Raw genomic sequence first — 20,289 nt, forward strand, 5'->3', positions numbered from 1 at the left:
CCTTGCGCCAAAAACCAGTATTTGGAAAGGTCTCTCTAGTGGTAAACAGCAAGTTCTGGAGTATCCATCCTGTCCGTCTCTCGCATTTCGAAGAAGGTTTCCCCAGCAACATCAACGAAGGATTAGGCCGTCCCCTATGTGTCTAACGTCAATGCACGTCTGTCACAATCTGTCTCTCATTCTTTCATATAGACTGCGCAATGGAAATGTGACAATTACTTAATAAACCATAACACCATAATTTTAAATATTAGTAATATGTAAACGTGCTGCTAGGAATCTCTACATGTCTCGTAAAAAGTAGTTAAATAATTGTCTTTAATTTTGTAGACTACTGATGATGCTTGTTGTGAACAGCTGAAATATATTGGCTTAAATTCAAAATAAAAATTCAGCATCAAGAGACAGATAATATTTACTCTTATTTGAATGATAAACGTAATAATAAGTTATGAATTCCAAGCCTCTCTGCAGTATCTCATAAGAGTTCATTTATATGTTTATCGCGCTGCATTAACAGTAATACATCCATATTCATTTAAAAGTAAAGGCAACATAGTTTATGTGCACATTTAAATATTAAGTACTCAAGTTTGTTACAAACTAACATCCAAGCACTGATTATAAGCAACACCCTCATCCGTTGCTGCAAGATCAGTGAAGGGTTCCTTGTAGGCTCCATTTAATCACTGTTCCACTATGTGTCAGGTTGTTTGCTTTTCTGCTACACAGTTGCAGTTCGGTGGTCTACACCATTTATGGAGGGCGTCGGCTCTTCTGCCTCGGGCAATGTGTATTCGGTTTAATGTCGTCCACACGTTGCGTAATTGGTTGAAACCAGGAGGCTTCTCTGGGATAGTGAAATTTTGACGTTATGGTGGGCAATGTTCTTGTCAGCATTGTTTCCAGACAATGTGAACGTCAAACTTTGATCTTATAATTAAATTTTCCCTGAGACACTTAAGTCTCATCTTTATCTACGATATTGGTGGAAGCCGAAGAAATGAATTAAAATTTGTGCCACGGCTTACTAGGCAGAAAAACTGACCATTACATTAGTTTGTGTTGGGAAGCACATTGGGCTTGGGTAGTTCGTGCAGCATTGTTGTCCGTAGTGCTGTGGTGGTATAGTAATTAGTATTTCTGCCTAGTAAGCAAGAAGACCTGCGTTCGAGTCCCGGCTGAGGCACAAATTTTAATTCATGTTTTCATCTTCAAGCATTATCGTCGTTAAAGTTTGATTTCATCCGTTCTCGATTTCAGTCTTCTGTTTTAGAGGTCAACCATGCCGTTATCTACACATAGCTGAGGGTTATTGTTAATCTTGTGATACGCTCTAAGAACAGTATTTTTGTGCATTAACTCTGGTGGTGGTATATGGCTCAAGGAGGGAAAACATGAAGTATGGGTGGATGTTATTATATCTCTGACAGTGCGCATTGTGTAATTTAGTACCCCATCGCTCTTGTTCTTATGCCTGCTATTAATCCAAACAGGGGCGCAGTATTCCGCCGCCTAACAGACGAGTCCAGCTGCTGATGTACAGCGTGTATTTGCTGTGGAACCCCAAAGTGCGCCACACAGTTTGTGTATACTCGTAACAGAGCGTCCTATCGAGCATGACTCCTAGACATCTAGTGTAGTAGTTACGGTAGAGACGTTTCCTTACGAGGTTGCCATTGAGCTCCCTTTGCTGACTGTTTACAGAAATTGGAGGCGTGGTACTTCTGTCTTAGTTGGGTTTGGTTGCGGCCTCTATTTATGTAAGTAGTTACGCAGCAGCTTTAACTCTGAGCTCAAGGTGTCAACGATGACCTCGAATGATTCTTGTTGTGAAATTATGTGCTAGATATTCGCGTAGCCAAACTTGCTAGACTCTGCGTTAGGAATATCGGAAATTATAAAGATTGAAGAATGTCGGAGCAAGGACCGAGCCCTAGGGCACCCCGTTGTTGACTGAGGGTTGATGACGATGATAGGTGCGTCGGATTAGGACGTTGAGCCCAGCAGCTATCTTGAACCTCTCCGAGAGGAGCCGAATATTTGCCGGCAACGAGTTTCATACTCCATTTCTCTTATCATCTTACACCACAAACATGCACCTCACCATACGCACTGAAACAGCCACTTACATTCAACAGACGCAGAGCTGGAAAAGGGACAGTTCTATGAAGATAACTCTTTTCGATTTTGTGCTTCAACAACCCTTGAGGCTCTTTCAGGGAATGACTACTTCGTTCTTTCTTCGTAACTTACGGGGAACACCTTTGTTATTGGGTTTCAATAGACCCGCTGCTATCGGGGTAATCACGATTTAAATAAAGAACGTGGAGATGAAATCTATCTTTGCAACTGAACGGAAGACAGTTTTGTGCCATACATGGCTCGTTTCATTTTAATAAAGAATCATCTTCAGTAGTCTGTAGTACAAGTTTGTTTTATGTATTTAAGAATTACGTTATGTAATAATTCTAGATAAGTTACAATATTACGGTTTTTGTTATTATCTTCTTGTTAGGTAGGAGAGAATTTTTTGTAGTGGATCTCTCGTAATGTTCAATTACTATTTGGCTCCGTAATTTTGTAATCTTATTATTCCATATGCGTCATCCTATGGTTATAATTATATGGCCTGTGTAGATCTCGATGTCCAGTTTTTGGAATTTTTGAACACTTTTACTGTGTGTTCATTATGTGTGTGTATTGTACAAGGCGCTGCGAGTTGTCACCGTGTGGTTTTCGTTCGTCTTTTGTTTCTGTTGTGGTGTCTGCGTGTTGTTCCTAATTCGTTTATTTCTTCCCACTGGAAAAATGATGTTAGAGGAAATTGCCCAAAATCGGATCCCCCTTTCGTCTTTTACTTAAAAAAAGAGAATATAATAAAATATTATGTTTTAAAAGCTTGTAATATTTACTTCATAATGTTAGGCGCCATTTACATTCTACTGTTAGAAAACATTATTAAATGTTAGTATGAAGAAAACTATTTTCCAAAACCTTATAATTAGCGAGTATGAAAAATAGTTGCAGAAATTTTACCCCTTCTAAATAATCGCAAAATAACACCTAACAAGATTGGAAAAAGGTATTAAATTAGAGAAAACGTAATTTAATTACAAAGTAAATGTAGAAATAGCGTTTACCAAAAGGTTATAGAATTTCTCAGTGTTAACTTTGCTGAACTTAAGAGCCCTACTGCAGCATGTCGCTGTAGTCTACCTTTATGTTGTATGACTTTTAATAAAAAGACTAATCGACTTTTCCCAGCATTTCGTCTTTGAAAGGGGCGTGCAAAGTTATTACTCTTTGCCAACAGTAAGGTCGTTTTTCTCAAGTCATTACAAGTTAGCCCAAAGAAAGAAGCTTCCATAGGAGGACAATACTAAGCCAGCTTTTCCACAGATTCTTTACCCAAAACTGTGGATCTCCCTATTTTGTTTTTGCTTCTTCCTCTCTTATACTGTATTTGATGTTGGACGACTTCATAAGCGTCGTTCTTGGGACGTTAAACTGTTTAGAGGTCTTTTACATCCCATCTTCATTTCCTTAGCTCCATCAATAGCTTTAGTAATTTTAGTAGGCCTCCACATGGAACAACCTCCTCCAATATTCTCTTTTGAATCTGCAACAAAATTCTAAAAGAGTGAAAGTATGTGCTAATACAGACACACTATAAACATTAAGAAATAAAGGGTCCAATATAAGTAATTCCAGCCTACACTTTGTTACCCAAGTAAATTTTTAATCAAATATCTACATGAAACGGTTTAGTCATAAATACAAACCTTAAACCGTACTGTTCAGGAACAGGTGTATGTTGAAAGGCTGACCTGTTTAGGAGACATAATGAAAAAGTAGCACAATGTAAAACATTTTTCCATCGTCCAAACTTGTAATGGTTAATTGATAAGTAACAAGTTAAACGGGAAATTTGTGCACTCTGTTACAGAGTAGTATAAACCTAAACTGATATTTACACTTTTTTCAAGTGGAATACAGGAGAATGCAGAGGCAAGAATCAGGGGGTTCACTCTAGCGCGTGAGAGTCCAGTTACTGACACTTTCCTCCAATTGGGACTGATGACCATAGATGTTAAGTCCCACAGTGCTCAGAGCCAGCCATCCTCCAATTACAAAAAGGTCGCATTCCAAAGGGATCCCCGATATAAGTAACAATGGCAAACATATTCATCAACTATACACAAACTGTAATTTTTGATAGAATAATGACAAAGCAAGGATACAAAATTGCTTTCTGGTACTGGTACGTAGATAGCAGATGAGCCTGCATAGAAAATAAGTAATTTCACGCTGACGTGAACGGTATATATCAGAATATCCAGTTCATCATAAAAAAGAACAGAAAAACAAATACGCAATAGACAGAGTCAGCAATAACCACAAATTCGACATTTACAGAAATCCAACAGCAACTGACGCAGTTACACAAACCACATCATACTATACACAAAGGTACAAAGTACCAGTTCTCCAACACATGATACGCCGACTGAATAAAATCCCACTCAGCAGAGAAGACGTCAACAATCGAACATCTGAGTGTGTGGAGGCCAAGTAAGTACAGAACGACAGGACGACACATATGGAATAATAAGCAAAACCGTCAGTAGAACCAAATAGTAAATTATCCTTATAAGACTTCCACTCCAAAAAATTATTTGTTAATGTAGTAACATATACGGAATCATTACACATACTTGCAATTACGGGCAGCTATAGAGGCGGCATGGCTCAATATATCTTCTGGGGCTTCCAGTGACGTAGTGAGTCGATGCCTCGTCGAGCTGCTGCAATACACAGGGAGAAAGGAAGTTCGTCACGATTTTAGGATGTATCCCATGACTTGTCACCTAACTGAACAGCCAGTTCACCTGGGCGGTTGGGATAGTGGCGCTAATGAAAACCCGTCGTTTTTCTAAGAAAGTTGCCGTCCACAAAAAGATTATTGGAGACGAGCCAGAAACTCGGATTAGAAAGAAGTGGGGAAGGATGTCGGCTGCGTTCTGTTCGATTGAATCGGTATTTGCCTTACACAATTTAGGACAACCATATAAATCATAAATCAGCAAGGTCGGACGGGAATCTGAACTGCCTCTCCTCCTCTTAGGTCGGTGAGGACGAGGAGAGTGAGTTTCGGGAACAGGGTTCGCTTCAAGGATGTAGCCATAAAGCAGGCGGAAGCATGACATGGCTACAGCTGCTGTACGAAAAGCAAGCTGCATCAGAAACTATGCCAAAATATGAGTACGACCTACGAATGTACCATTTGTGGACGCATGTGTAAGATAAAGATTCGATTCACATCGTTCGCGTCAATTTTGGAACAGAATCGTGATTCTGAACCAAACGTTTATCTGTCACCACATTCTTCAGCACCATCAATAATTAAAAGTGTGAACTATCACTTCTAAAAAGTTCATCAAAATAAAAGAAAACAGTTTTGGTGGCATCTGATTTTAGAGAAACCTAAGCTGTAAATTCAGACAAATCACTGGGTCAAAGACAAACTCATGATGACCTTTACTGTGCTTTTTTATTGGAACGGTAGAAAACAAAAGTTGACTGAAATTGACCGAGAATAACATTCAACGAAGTGCTCCTTCACTAATACAACATTCAACTAACGGAACAACAAATGACCATATTGAAAATGCGTATTTCCAAGGATTACCTGTAGATATCGTACTGCCAATTCCTGAACTTTGAAGTGATCCAAACTAGGACGTGAAATTAATTGAAGGCATAAAGTCTGTAAATGAGTCCGCTATCATTTTTGGCACTTTATTTTCTCAAGTCCGTCTTGATCACACAGATTTCTTACGCTTTATTACCGGTTTCGGCATACTGCCATCCTCAGATCTGTTCCAAAGATAAATGTTGTGTAAGTGACAGATTCAGTAAGTTAACGCTAAATCGAACAAGTCTTAGTGATACATAAAATATAAATTTATAAAATGTTTATAGCCACGTATAGCAGTCATATATACGATTAAAATATTCTGATTCAAACCATTGTCAAGTTAAACATGTGAGTACATGGTACGTGCTGGTAATAATCAGATTGCGTCTGGTATATATACAAGAGAGACTAATGCTAGCAGAGGGCACTTTTAGCTAGAGCGCATACTAAACAAGTGTCGCCAATGTGATGATTAAATTGCGGCATGCATAGTCATTAATAATTTTTTTAAATTACCTACCATAGCAAAACGAGCGTCTGACAATGAAACGTAACTGACGTGAAATTGGATTCATACTTAAAATACCATAAAAAGTACAAATACTAATATAATTCAGCCACTAGCCAGACTAGGTAAAACATACAACTTGTATAAGCTAGAATATAAAGTGTAACAACAAAATAAAATATCTAAAAATCTTCCAGTTATTTTATTAATTGTACTATAATAATATGATAACTGATCTGTCAGGCTGGAAGACCCACTGGCCAGAATGACTTCAAGTTGCAACGGAATATTATCGGAGAAGGGGGAAAACGTATGGCAGAAGAAAAAAAAGAGTCACAAAATGTAGCAATCGATGGCGCTGTAAGAATCATATTTTGATAATGGTCGACTCCAAATGACAAATGAATCATACAACAATGCCTAAAGTGCACCTTTGACGTTAAACACACTGTACTACTCAGAGTGCATGGGTGTACAGGCGTGGTACTGTTACACTATTGGCCATTAAAACTGCTACACCAAGAAGAAATGCAGATGATAAACGGGTTTTCATTGGACAAATATATTATACTAGAACTAACTTGTGATTACATTTTTACCCACTTTGGGTGCATAGATCCTGAGAAATCAATGCCCAGAACAACCACCTCTGGCCTTAATAACGGCCTTGATACGCCTGGACATTGAATAAAACAGAGCTTGGATGGCGTGTACAGGTACAGCTGCCCATGCAGCTTCAACACGATACCACAGTTCATCAAGAGTAGTGACTGGCGTATTGTGACGAGCCAGTTGCTCGGCCACCATTGACCAGACGTTTTCAGTTGGTGAGAGATCTGGAGAATGTGCTGGCCAGGGCAGCAGTCGAACATGTTCTGTATCCAGAAAGGCCCTTACAGCACCTGCACGTGCGGTCGTGCATTATCCTGCTGAAATGTACGGTTTCGCAGGGATCGAATGAAGGGTAGAGCCGCGGGTCGTTACACATCTGAAGTGTAACTTCCCCTGTTCAAAGTGCCGTCAATGCGAACAAGAGGTGACCGAGACGTGTAACCAGTGGCACCCCTTGCCATCACGCCGGGTCATACGCCAGTATGGCGATGACGAATACACGCTTCCAATGTGCGTTCACCGCGATGACGCCCAACACGGATGCGACCATCACGATGCTGTAAACAGAACCTGAATTCATCCGAAAAAATGACGTTTTGCCATTCGTGCGCCCAGGTTCGTCGTTGACTACACCATCGCACGCGCTCCTGACTGTGATGCAGCGTCAAGGGTAACCGCAGCCATGGTCTGCGAGCTGATAGTCCATGCTGCTGCAAACGTCGCCGAACTGTTTGTGCAGATGGTTGTTGTCTTGCAAACGTCCCCATCTGTTGACTCAGGGCTCGAGACGTGGCTGCACGATGCGTTACAGCCATGCGGATAAGATGCCTGTCATCTCGACTGCTAGTGATACGAGGTCGTTGGGATCCAGCACAGCGTTCCGTATTACCCTCCTGAACCCACCTATTCCATATTCCTTCTAACAGTTATTGAATCTCGACGAACGCGAGCAGCAATGTCGCGATACAATAAACCGCTATCGCGATAGGCTACAATCCGACCTTTATCAAAGTCGGAAACGTGATGGTACGCATTTCTCCTCCTTACATGAGGCTTCACAACAACGTTTCACCAAGCAGCGCCGGTCAACTGCTATTTGTATATGAGAAATCGGTTGGAAAGTTTCCTCATGTCAGCACGTTGTAGGTGTCGCCACCAGCGCCAGCCTTGTGTGAATGCTCTGAAAAGCTAATCATTTGCATATCACAGCATCTTCTTCCTGTAAGTTAAATTTCGCGTCTGTAGCACGTCATCTTTATGGTGTAGCAATTTTAAAGGCCAGTAGTGTAGTTACGTGAGCCCATCCGCCAAGACAAGGCATATCACATCGGATGGGAAAAATCTTTTTCTTAATTTTGCTGAGGCCAAAAACCGCATAAAAAACATCAATCAAAATCAAATCGGATTATTAATTTCCGTGTGACTGGTGCAAAACGTGTTCAATATGTTGTCCACCATTTTTTGCAAGTTGAAATCGAGAAACTGCACGTTCCATAAGTGATCGAAGTGTTTCGGAGTCACGTTCAGAATGTGTTCAGCAATGGTGCCTTCAATGCAGCTACGTTTCCAATCGAAACACTGAACACAATATCTTTCAGATAGCCCCACGGTCAAAAGTCACACGGATTAAGATCAGGTGATCGAGACGGGAAAGCTGTAGGGAAATAGCGGCCAATAATTCTAGCATTTCCGATATGGCGCTTCAGCGGCTGCTTAAATGGATTTTCAATGTGCGGAGGTGTGCCATTTTACATAAAAATGATCCCATCTACCCATCCATGTTGTTGGAGAGATGGAATGACGTGGTTGCCCAAAAGACACTCATAGCGCTTACCAGTGACAGTACAGGTAAAGGGCCGGGAGCACCTGTCTCTTCGAAAAAAGATGGCCCTATGATAAATGATGGCTTAAACCCACACCACGCAGTGGCATTTCAGGATGAAATGGTACTGGTTGATATGCGTGTGGATTTTCCGTTGCCCTTATTCGGCAGTTCTGTGTATTGACGTATCCTGTTTGATGGAAGTGGACTTCGGATGTCCACAAAATCTTCCACGGTCAATCATTGTCCACTTCCACGCGAGAAAGAAATTCTAAAGCAAAGGTCTCTCTTGTTAGCAGGTCAAGAGGAAGCAACTCGTGCACATGGGTAATTTTGAATGGATACCAAAGAAGGACGTTTCGTAGAATTTTACGTACCGTGCTCACTGGATATGTCCAATGTTCGGGCTATTCTCTGTGCACTACACGTTTGCCCACCACCACTCGTCTCCTCCTGCATTGCTGGGACCACTACTTCCACTGACGACGAATCAGTTCGTTTGCTCCCTGTACCAGGTCGCACACCAAAAGAACCAGTCTTTTCGAATTTCCGAATCATTTTCTCCAGACCCATGGCAGTTATCGGACCAACGCAGTTTTTCAAACCCTTCAGTGTCCGGAACTTCTGTAGAGCGACGTGTGCACAGTCATCATTCTTGTAATAGATCTTTACAAGCAGAGCGCGATCCTACATTGAGACAGCCATGGCGAACGTAGCAGACGCTAAATGCGGGAAAGGCGTTTGCCCGGCGTGTTTATACCAACTCCAATGGGTCGTGCGCATGACATCTGTTTTCATTTGTGAATTCTGACACATACAGCGCCATCTATTGATCAATTTTCAGACTATTTTTTTTCTTCTGGCATACGTTTTCCCCTTGTCCGATAATATTCCGTTGGAATTTGGCGTCATTCTGACCAGTGGTTATATTTGAAAGTCTAACTGTTATAATAATCACCCTGTATTATGATGATCGATTCTTCCTATGTAGGTGAGCCTCAACAAAATATTTTCGAGTTCCTAGGAGAGAGAAAAATGGTGCTTGAAATTTCGTGAGAAGATTCTGCCGCAACGAAAAACGTCTGTGTGTTAATGACGTCCTCCCCAAATCCTGTATCATTTCAGTGACATTCTCTTCGTTCATAGTGTAACCAAATCTATTTTTCTGAGGCGGTAGCGGTCGCGCGGTTCCAGATTGTAGTACCTAGAACGGTTCAGCCACCCCGGCCGGCAAGACCTTAAGAGCCATGAGCACTTGTTCAGTAGAAAAAATGTGTTTCACAGTAGCGAAGACGAACAAATGCTCATAGCTCTTAAGGTATGCATTTTAGAGCTCATGTTTGCTGGAGACTTTTCTTCCTGTTCTGGTATAACGAAACTGGCCGTAAAGTTTGTAAAAGTATTTTTGAAACATTTGACAGCTTGTTTAACGTAATCTTTGAATATGTACTGAAGCATTAATTTATTGAAACATTGTCATCACTATTGTGATGTAAATACATTAGTTTCTTTTACATTAAATGTACTGTACGGTATTTCACATAATTTTAGAGTTAATCTAGTTATTACTTAACGACTACATATACTATTATAGAAAATATTTCTATAATCCGGAATTTCAATAATTCTGGCAATCGCCCCAATTAGCCCAATTAACAAAGTTTCACTGTACTGAGAAATGAACCCACCCCACACCCCACCCAAAAAAAAAAAAAAAAAAAAAAAAAAAAATCTTGGTTGCTTGACCTCTCATTCTTCGCTACTAGCTGCAAATCCAAGCAGAATATTGTTTCATAAGATCAGTCAATCAGCACTGTCAGTGGGTGTTCCTACAACAAGCAGTGACACTTTTCTGCGTGAAATACGAAGGCGAAGTGCGAGGCCCGAGCTGGCTGACTTCAGCAGACAGCCTGGTCTGGGAAGAACGCCTCGCGGGGGGAAAAAGCAAATAGCAGACGGAAAGTTTACAGGAGACGTCAGCGGCTGCGACTGGGTTCCCACGGCAAACACGACGGCGGCCTCACGGGCCCAGTGGGGGCGGGCGGCGTCCAGGCGCCGCTCCGGCGTCTGCGTCACCGGCCGGTGACGTCACCAGCAGCCGCCGCCGCCCGCGCACCGAACACAGCCGAATCCACTCGCTTTCATCTGAGTAACATCCTAACCGGTCAAGAAATGGAAACATTTTTCGAGGGCAAAAACACCTGTTCCATAAGAAATATCCACGATACCTTGCACCTACACTTGCTAGAACGCTGTCATTTAAACAGTGGTTGGGAAGGGAGTGAGAGAGGGTTGTAGCCTCTCCCCGATGTTATTCAATCTGTATACTGAGCAAGCAGTAAAGGAAACAAAAGAAAAATTGGGAGTAGGTATTAAAATCCAGGGAGAAGAAATAAAAACTTTGAGGTTCGCCGATGACATTGTAATTCTGTCAGAGACAGCAAAGGACTTGAAAGAGCAGTTGAACGGAATGGACAGTGTCAAGAAAGGAGGATATAAGATGAACATCAACAAAAGCAAAACGAGGATAATGGAATGTAGTCGAATTAAGTCGCGTGATGCTGAGGGAATTAGATTAGGAAATGAGACACTTAAAGTAGTAAAGGAGTTTTTCTATTTGGGGAGCAAAATAACTGATGATGGTCGAAGTAGAGAGTATATAAAATGTAGAGTGGCAATGGCAAGGAATGCGTTTCTGAAGAAGAGAAATTTGTTACCATCGAGTATAGATTTAAGTGTCAGGAAGTCGTTTCTGAAAGTATTTGTATGGAGCGTAGCCATGTATGGAAGTGAAACATGGACAATAAATAGTTTGGACAAGAAGAGAATAGAACCTTTCGAGGTGTGGTGCTACAGAAGAATGTTGAAGATTAGGTGGGTAGATCACGTAACTAATGAGGAGGTATTGAATAGGATTGGCGAGAGGAGAAGCTTGTGGCACAACTGGACTAGAAGAAGGGATCGGTTGGTAGGACATGTCCTGAGGCATTAAGGGATCACAAATTTAGCATTGGAGGGCAGCGTGGAGGGTAAAAATCGTAGAGGGAGACCAAGAGATCAATACACTAAGCACATTCAGAAGGATGTAGGTTGCAGTAGATACTGGGAGATGAAGGAGCTTGCACAGGATAGATTAGCATGGAGAGCTGCATCAAACCAGTCTTAGGACTGAAGACCACAACAACAACAACAACAAAGACTGCAGCTAAATTGAGGTCAAGAAATAACATTCTGCAAAAAATATTTTGTACAACATGGGGCTCAGCAGCTTCGACCTCACAATCATCCGCCCTCGGCCTTCTCTACCCGGCAGCAGAGTAATGCAGTTCTGTTTGGATAAACAGCAGACACACGAAGCTGGTAGATACGCAACTAAATTAAACAAAGCGGTCTGTTACTGACTCAGTCAAGTCCCCTCCAGTATTCTGGCTAGCTGCCCCGAGCCACATTCCAGCACCCAACCTGAGACGAAAGAATATCCTTTTGAGGGAATAGAAGAAAATCTGCAATAACAAGCAGATGCCAATTCATGAGGACATGCCTGCCATCCGGATCAACAGACTTCTTTCCAGACGTTTCTCACTCAGGACAGTTAACATCCTGGTGGGTCATAACTTCAATCTCCGCAAACTCTGGAGCCAAGAATGGTATAATATCACTCCATCAGAGCCCTGAGCTTCATAGACTTCTCCAAGCCAAGTACAAACCATGGAAACTTCATCTGCCCCAGAGGACATGGAGTACACTCAACAGGATGGAAAATGCGGTGAACTACTGTACAGACGGAGAAAACCACCACTGCAGAGTATAACAGTGGCTCTCCAAGCCAGACTGTCAGACATATTGCTGAAGAGTGCCCTAGAAATTCACACCAAGGAAACGCCTCGCAATTCTTGGATACTACTGCAGATGTGATCAATAATACAAATATATCTATAAATTTGTAAATTATGTGCATCTTTTATTTGTATTTCTCAAATGATTTGCAGTAGTTATATCAGCAATGATATACTAATAATAATATATCCTTTGTCGAAAGATATAATTGAATCACAGCAACAAAGTCGTCCTAAGAGATTACAAAAAATTCAAATTTCATGAATACTTCAATCCTGCAAGACATTTCCCACTTGCTAATCACTGTTCAATGTTCTTACGATTATAGAACGCAAAATTCAGTTATTGTTCTTTAGAATTATTCCTTGAAACGAGTGTTCACGACCAACCATATTCGAAGACTGCACGTTATCGACAGACACGTACTCAGTTACATGAGCAGTCGTAAGAATCCTTGTTGAACCTAGAGATGCTTAATAACGTGTCTTCACCTCACAGAGGTCGGGTTTGTTCTCAGGATGGAACAACGGCTACCTTACGACCTTCAGCATTTAGTGGTTGGTATAACAATACCCGATAATTTTTGCGTAGAGCAAGTGGTGCTTGTTTTGGGTTTTAGGTTTTCTAATGTGGGTTGTATCAGACCAATCTGGAAAACTTAAACGGACAAGTAAGAGTATTTGCGGCCCAAAAGCGATCCAACCTGAAAATTAGTGATGTTAATTTACCAAGACTGTTTAGGCCTGTTTTTTACAATTTAGGATTTTCATACGCTGGCATCCAATTACAAATTTTCCTACTGAAGCCTATGTTGGACAATTTACACATTGAACATTTATTTATCGATGACAATTATAAAATAGAAGCAATGAATAATATGAATCTTCATAGCAGTCATCTACTAGAAGAGAAATAAAGAAAGCAAGATTTCGAAGTTAATTAGATACCTGATGAACACGCGGAAATCCATTTTAGGTTGTTGGAGTAACGAAGCGTTCCAGGTGACTGCGAGAAATGATCATGTCATTCTGGTTTCAAGAAGGGACGTCGAACAGTTATTTACAAATATGGGCTATCTGCGACGTCAGGTTGTTGTAGAATTTTGGAAATGTTTCATACTTGCGTATTATGGTTTCTTGGGAGACCGAAAATCTCCGCATGAATCAGAACGGATTCCGCAATCAGTGACCCTTCGAAACTCAGCTATGCTCTGTTCATCCATGAGACCCAGAAATCAGCAGATACTGGCACCCGGTTTGATGCCGTTTCATTATGAAACGCATTCGATACAGTAACATGCTTTTACGTAATGACAACTGTAATGTAAGTCACACGAGAGTGTTTAAATCCCAGTGACTAGCAGCAGAAGCATTCGCATCATGGTGCCAAAGTTTGAAATTTCTGGGGAAAATTTAAACTGAAATTTCTGGGGAAAATTGAAGCGTATATGGAAATGATAGGCTAAGGGGAAACGGAGGTGGTGTCATTGTAGCAATAGATAAGAAACCTAAATCCACCGAGATAGAGACTGAAGCTGCATGACAGATTGTTTGGGCCAAATCCACTATCAGCAGTGGGTATCAAATTCTAATTTGTTTCAGATATCGACCATCAAGACCCAGCTCCTGATGTAACCGAAACCTTTAGAGACAAACCTAAGTTGGCTACTTCCTCTATCATGCCGTCATCACCGCAAAAGGCTTTAATCGTGCAACAATCATCTGGGAAAATTACAGTTCTGTAAGTGAGGTTTGTGACAAGACGTCTTTAAAACTATCTAGGACGCCTTTTAGGATGCTCACATTAAAATTGGTATCAGTGGCTGGAAGGCAGTTTTAGCAACAATAACTGTCAAAGTACAAAGCGCAACTGAAACAAATAGAAGGATTTATAAGTTAGGCACAAACAATAGATAATGAGGCAGTACTGTCACGTCTCTGGACGGAACTTGATATTTTTAGCTCTGAAGAGGAGCATATACAAGAACTGTTGCTCAAGTTTAAGAGAATAGTTCCGCGTCTACATCTACGTACATAATCCGCCAGACATTGTACGGTGTGTGGCGGAGTGTACCCTGTGCCACTACTAGCCGTTTCCTTTCCTGTTCCACTCGCACACAAAGCGAGGGAAAAACGACTGCCTGTCTACCTCCGTACGAGTCTTAATTTTTCGTATATCATCTTCGTGGTTCTTACGACTAACTGTACACTGTATACACTGACAGCAGTAGAATCGTTACACAGTTAGTTCCAAATGCCGGTTCTCTAAATTTTCTAATTAGTGTTTCTCGAAAACAACGTCAACTTCCCTCGAGCGGCTCCCATTTGAGTTCTCGAGGTATCTCTGTAATAACTGTGAATTTTTCGAACCTATTGGTAACAAATCTAGCAACCCGCTCTGAATTTCTTCGATGTCTTCCTTTAATCCTGCCTGGTAAGGATTCCAAACACTCCAGCAGTACTCAAGAAAATGTCGCACAAGTGTCCTATTTGTGGTCTCCTTTACAGATGAACGACACCTTCATAAAATTCTCCCACCAACCGAAAGTCGACCATTCGCCTTTCCTACTACAAACTTTACATGATCATTCCATTTCATATCGCTCTGCATCTTTACGCCTAGATGTTTTGATCGATGTTTCTGTCATGCAGCACACTACTAAAGCTGTATTCGAATATTACGGGTTGGTTTTTGCTACTCATCTGCGTTAACTTACATTTTTCTACATTTGGGGCTAGCTGTCAATCATCACACCAACTAGAAATTTTGTTTGTATCCTCCTAAAAAACCTTACAATACACCACAGCATCATCAGCAAACGGCCGCAGACTGCCGCTCGACGTACCCCTCAGGTCACTTACGTATAAATAAAATAACAGGGGTCCTGTCAAATTTTCTCCGGGCACTCCTGACAATGCCCTTGTCTATGATGAACACACGCTGTCGAGTACAAAGTACTGGGTTCTGTTACTTTACAAGTCTTCGAGCCACTCACATATCTGGGAACGTATTCCGTACTCTCGTATCTCCGTTGATAGTCTGCAGTGGAGCTCGGTGACAAATGCTTTATCCAAAGCTCATAAATTCAGTCTGGTTGTTGCCCCTCATCCATAGTTCGCAGGATATTATGTGAGAAAACGGCAAGCTGAGATTCGCACGAGCGGTGCTTTTCCCAAACCTTGCTTAATGTTGGACAGAAACTTTTCCGTGTCAACGCAATTTAGTACATTCGAACAGAAACTCTGTTCAAAAATTCTGGAGCAAACCGATGTTAAGGACATTGGTCTTTAATATTGTACGTCCGTTCTTTTACACTTCTTAACCACTGATGCGGCAAAGAAAATGGTATAGGCATGCATATTCAAATACAGAGATATGTAAACAGGCAGAAGGCAGCGCTGCGGTCGGCAACGCCTCTATAACACAACAAGTGTCTGGCGCAGTTGTAAGATTGGTTACTGCTGCTGCAGTGGCACCTTATCAAGATTTAAGTGAGCTCGAAAGTGGTGCTCTAGTCGGCGTATGGGCGATGGGACAAATCACCTCCGAGGTAGCGATGAAGTGGGGGTTTTCCCGTACGACCATTTAACGAGTGTACCGTGAATATCACGAATCTGGTAAAACATCAAATCTCCGACATCGCTGCGGCCGGAAAAATATGCTGTAAGAATGGAACCAACGACGACTGAAGTGAATCGATCAGCGTGACAGAAGTGCAACCCTTCCGCAAATTGCTGCGGATTTCAATTCTGGGCTTCAGCAAGTGTCAGCGTGCGAACCATTCAACGAAACATCATTAATGTTGGCTTTCGGAGACGAAGGCCCACTCGTGTACCCTTGTGACTGCACGACACAAAGCTTACACGCCAAACACGGATGCGACCATCATGATGCTGTAAACAGAACTTGGATTCATCCGAAAAAAATGACGTTTTGCCATTCGTGCACCCAGGTTCGTCGTTGAGTACACCATCGCGGACGCTCCTGTCTGTGATGCAGCGTCAAGGGTAACCGCAGCCATGGTCTCCGAGCTGATAGTCCATGCTGCTGCAAACGTCGTCAAACTGTTCGCGCAGATGGTTGTTGTCTTGCAAACGTCCCCATCTGTTGACTCAGAGATCGAGACGTGGCTGCACGATGCGTTACAGCCATGCGGATAAGATGCCTGTCATCTCGACTGCTAGTGATACGAGGCCATTGAGATCCAGCACGGCGTTCCGTATTACCCTCCTGAACCCACCGATTCCATATTCTCCTAACAGCCATTGGATCTCGACCAATGCGAGCAGCCATGTCGCGATACAATAAACCGCAATCACGATAGGCTACAATCGGACCTTCATCAAAGTCGGAAACGTGATGGTACGCATTTCTCCTCCTTACAAGAGGCATCACAATAAAGTTTCACGAGGCAACGACGGTCAACTGCTGTTTGTGCATGGGAAATCGGTTGGAAAGTTTCCTCATGTCAGCACGTTGTAGGTGTCGCCACCGGCGCCAACCTTGTGTGAATGCTCTGAAAAGCTAATCATTTGCATATCACAGCATCTTCTTCCTGTCGGTTAAATTTCGCGTCTGTAGCACGTCATCTTCGTGGTGTATCAACTTTAATGGACAGTAATGTATTATACACTAAACACAGAAGCTGCAGTATTTGAGCCAGTGGATTCGTAATCATGAGCAACAAGACATGATACCTGTTGTTTATATGAATCACTCCACGTAAGTGCTGTGCTAATTCCTTCTACATGAGTATCTACGGAGTGAGTCAACTAACATTACCACTGGAAACAAAATGGTTCAAATGGCTCGGAGCACTGTGCGACTTAACTTCTGAGGTCATCAGTCGCCTAGAACTTAGAACTAAGTAAATCTAACTAACCTAAGGACATCACACACATCCATGCCCGAGGCAGGATTCGAACCTGCGACCGTAGCGGTCGCTCGGTTCCAGACTGTAGTGCCTAGAACCGCACGGCCACTCCGGCCGGCACCACTGGAAATATCTCCCACACCACAACATACAATGAATAACCAATTGTGCAGCCTGAAAGTGAGGAGAGGGGTTGTTCCAATTGGTTAACACAAACCATTGAGAAATGCGCGATAGTCTGATTTTCAAGACATACTTATGTTGCAAATGGAAACCTGTTATTACTTTTACCACAACTGAAAATAGAAAAAAATACTTAATCAGTGCCGTTTCTTACATTTTAAAATGTTAAGCTCATCCAGAATAATTTGTAATGTAAAGTTGACGCTTGAAATCTCAGACGTTCAGTCGCGGGTTGTAACAAACAAGGTCTGTAGGAGTATGTTTACGAAGACTACGATGTTTACTAGTCTGGCGGTCTTCGTGTCTGCATGTAGCACTTGCTGAATTAGTCCTTGTACTCAGAATAACTTAGTACACTGTGTCACCGGACGTCTGTGATAGTGTACTGTACACAAGTAAGAACAGAAGTACGCAGAGTAGGAACGTGAGAAGGTCGCAAGTACAATAGTGTGTACAGTGTGAGAGGCACCCACATGCCTTGCTCATACTGTGGCATCAAGCAGTCAGGCCTGCAAGATGAGTGGTCTGCCAAGCGAATGGAATCATTCTTATTTATCGAGTAACATGAACTCTCGCACTCACAATTTAGTTACAAATTATCCTCCTGTATGAATAATACGCAACGGAAACACGCATCTGACTATCAGTAATTTACAGAAGTCTGACTGTTCACTACGCACTGGCAATACCACATTTTCTTTCGTTTTTATTTAACGGCTTTTATCAACACGTGGCCATCGCACTGAATATGAGTGGCGCACACATTATAAAGTCTGGATATCATGACAAAATACAATTCGAAGGAAAAGGCCACCAATCTTTTTCTTTTCACTATCTTATTTATTCCGATAAATTCTATAACCTAAACACACAAATTCTATAACCTACAACAATAACACATGAGAAATTCCGCCCAGTGGGCATGGCTTAACATTGGTGATTCTCTACCTTATGGTCTCGTAATTATTTAACGCTACAGTGCACTTTCTGGATAGGATAGTGGATCTTTTATTATTTCTCACACTTCGACTCTCACAATCATCATCACGAAACTATCCTCCAGACCGAGCAGTACAAAAGGAACACGCATAACCCACTAATCTTTTGAAACTACCTCGCTACTCTCCCATGCAAACCACACATAGCCAAATTACATGACATACACCACACTACAATATGAAATACTACACAGGGAATAGTGACAATATTATCACTTTCAGCTTTCCCACTTCAATTAATATTTATCCCAGTTTCACAGGACACTGCCCCACTTCGTAATTCTACTTTCCTACTATGAACTCTGGAGATATATGCACGTCTTCCTGTGCAATGCAAGCCAAGTGGCGTTGCTGGATAGACGGCCGACTCACCTTGCTTCTCTCTCAGAGTTTGAATCTAGCGTCACACGGAATCATATCACGCAAAGTAATATTAAGAACGTATTCTCACACACGCGAGTCCTCAATTGATACCATGGACGAGTACTTCTCTTTATCTTTTGTCTCATGCACAGTTTGAGACTCACACAGTACTCACCACGTGGAAGTACTCGTCTCTAATTTCAAGTCCTGCACACGCCATTTCTTAAATATTTCAACTTATGGTACACAGGCTATTTCTTAAATATTTCAACTTATTGTACACACGCTAGTAATTCAGCTTAACTTAAGCACACTGAAGTATTTCAACTTATTGCTACATGTGGTTTCATTGTGACCGTTGGTCACTTCCGAAGATTACTACAATCCCATTAATATTACCTGCCTGACATTTAATTCTCCCCACAAAAGTTCCTGAAATAGAGAAATTATTATTTCAAACTACTCTTAAATGTTCCACATGCATACCATGTCTCCACTCTTTTGTCATTACGGAGCACAGCTAAAACAGGTCTTAACAGCATAAGGTCCAGCGGCAGAGTGCCGAAACATGGCCGTTCTTCAGGTTCTCTCGCATCTCTGTCGAAGTGGGGGAGCACCTTGCTACCGTATTGGTCAGCCACATTTCAGGCGTTCAGAGCTCTGGTAAGTTTCATCTCTTTGGTTCCACCAAAGGTGGCCAAAGGATCGTCTCAAAGATGATCATACATTCACATTCACTATCTGCGGTTAGCAGACGACCATACATTCATTCATTTCACAGATCTCACCAAACTGGATGTAGGGATTTATTTTGTGGGAGTGCACATGTGATCAATTAAATAAATAAATTGTCATTCTTTCCCACACTGGATCCGGCTTCGCTGTATTAATTGAAATTGAGTTATTTTACAAAAAAAATGTGTTATTCTGACAAAAATAATGAAGTATGTTGTACCTATTTTCAATGTTGGGCGGTACTCTACCCTTTCAAGTGTTATAAGAACTGTGAAAATGATTTATTCTAACTCTGAAAAGGCAGAGATGATACTCATCTATGGCGAGTATAGACAAAATGCAGCTGGAGCCTTCAGGTTGTATGCATAAAGGTACCCGAACAGAGATCATCTAACGCGCCGCACATATGAAAACATCTAAAAACAATTGTATTCAACAAGTATGGTCGTAATACGCAAATGGGTCCTTAACAAACCCATCACAGGAGAAGCAGGTGCAGTTCGTGTGTTAGATGCTGTTGCCACGAACCCACACATGAGTTCCATGACGCAGTGCAATGAGTCAAAGTAGTGTAATGCGCATACTTCATCGTCACAAATTTCACCCGTATCATGTGTCGCTGCGTCAGCAATTTCATGGAGAGGACTTTAGTAATCG

Source organism: Schistocerca serialis, chromosome 1, assembly GCF_023864345.2.
Source record: "Schistocerca serialis cubense isolate TAMUIC-IGC-003099 chromosome 1, iqSchSeri2.2, whole genome shotgun sequence".
Taxonomy (NCBI): Eukaryota; Metazoa; Arthropoda; class Insecta; order Orthoptera; family Acrididae; genus Schistocerca; species Schistocerca serialis.